This window comes from Rhincodon typus, unplaced genomic scaffold, assembly GCF_021869965.1.
Source record: "Rhincodon typus isolate 14 unplaced genomic scaffold, sRhiTyp1.1 hic_rhity00001036, whole genome shotgun sequence".
In the NCBI taxonomy this organism is placed as follows: Eukaryota; Metazoa; Chordata; class Chondrichthyes; order Orectolobiformes; family Rhincodontidae; genus Rhincodon; species Rhincodon typus.
The window spans coordinates 13,758-15,490 of record NW_025966674.1 but is presented as its reverse complement, the minus strand read 5'-3'; positions in this window follow the sequence as shown (position 1 = coordinate 15,490).

Below are 1,733 nucleotides of genomic sequence, written 5' to 3'. Positions count from 1 at the left end.
AAGAGATTATTACTGCACTGTTTGTTTTCAATAACTTGTAGATCAAGCAGCAAGAGTGAATTTGTCACCAGACACATGCCATCCACAAACAAGTCCATAAGTTTGTACAATAAAATCCCCTCTTTAGCTCATTATTATTTATAAAGTCTCCACATTTCTTGCTGAACTTTTTCAAAAAAAAAAAATCTGCCCTTAAGATACAGGTAATAGAGATATGGTCACATGTATTATCCATTCTTGCTGGCATGAAAATTTGGCAGTAGGTTGGGCCTACTGCTGAATTATTATAGTCCCTCTAGTGATGATGGTACTTCCACAATCAGACCGAGACACTGACTAGTAATGGTGAGTGAGGATGTTGTCTGAGTTAGAATAAGTTTAGGACTGAACCGAGAAGGAATTTCTTCACCCAGAGGGTTGTTAATCTATGGAATTCCTTGCCCAGTGAAGTAGTTGACGCTACTTCAGTAAATGTTTTTAAAAAAAAAGGTAGTTTTTTTTGAACAATAAAGGAATTAAGGGATACGGTGAGAACACGGGTAAGTGGATCCGAGTCCACGAAAGGATCAGCCATGATCTTATTGAATGGCAGAGCAGGCTCGAAGGGCCAGACGGCCTACTCCTGCTCCTAGTTCTTATGTTCTTATGTAATAACGTGTATCTTGCAAATGAACTGGCTGATGATGGTGCTGCCCTACCATTGCTGCTTTTATTTTTCTTGGATGATAAGAAGCTGCAAAAGAGGACGATACTATAAAAGTATCATTCACGAGTTGCAGCAATTCATGCTATTTATTGTACATGCTAGAATCAAAACGTACTGAGATTACTAAAATAAATGACAGCAACTTACTATATCAGTTGTTGAGTTTCTGAAGCATACTTGCCTCTGAACCCACATAGCCAAGACATAAGTATTTGGGCATTATCCTGATTCACTCTTTATAAAATGCTTTCGGCTTCCACGAGGTGAGCTATTTGTTTAAGTACATAGACACTTTCCTGTTTTATTGTACGCAGGTCATTGATATTATTAATCCAGTGCACATTTCTGCCTAGCAAATAGGAAGGTTGGACTGGGGCTGTCACCAGCATTGAAAGTTTTGAGCAAGCAGGATGATTACAGAGGGTGATGATCCCAGTGATTTGCTGTCCAGATTATTTCTCTCGACTTTATTTCATTCAGGGACACAACAAAATTCATCGTACCTCGTAGGTTTCTTATTGTGAAAATCGAAGATTCTATCATCAGCTGAAAGAGAGCTTTGTCACTCATTAGAAGGCTCCTTTCAAACTGTGCTCAACCACGTTGTAACTTTGACAGACCAGTGAGGTTACTGACTCAATTTGCAGCCACTAGCACCTTATTAATACAGGCTCAGGCACTAAAAATGGCCTTTAGTCTGTGTGTAGTCTAAATGTTCTTGATCTCTGATAGGGTAGAAACGCATAACTGTGTCAGAAGTGGTACCTTCAACTGCCAAGCTTCTATCAGTCTGTGTTAGATGTGAATATCCCCCTTATTTGAGGGTGGTCAAGGATTTCTTTAGAATCTTGGCTACTCCAACACCAATAACAGATTAGCAAGTCATTCATGCAATTTACTGTGGTTTCTTCCGTGTCTCTTTCCGGCCTAATAATTAAACTTCTTAGCTCCAGCATCAATAAATCTATTTGTGGCATGTAGAAGACAAAATATTGAAAGTGATACATAAAGTTATACATTACTCAGG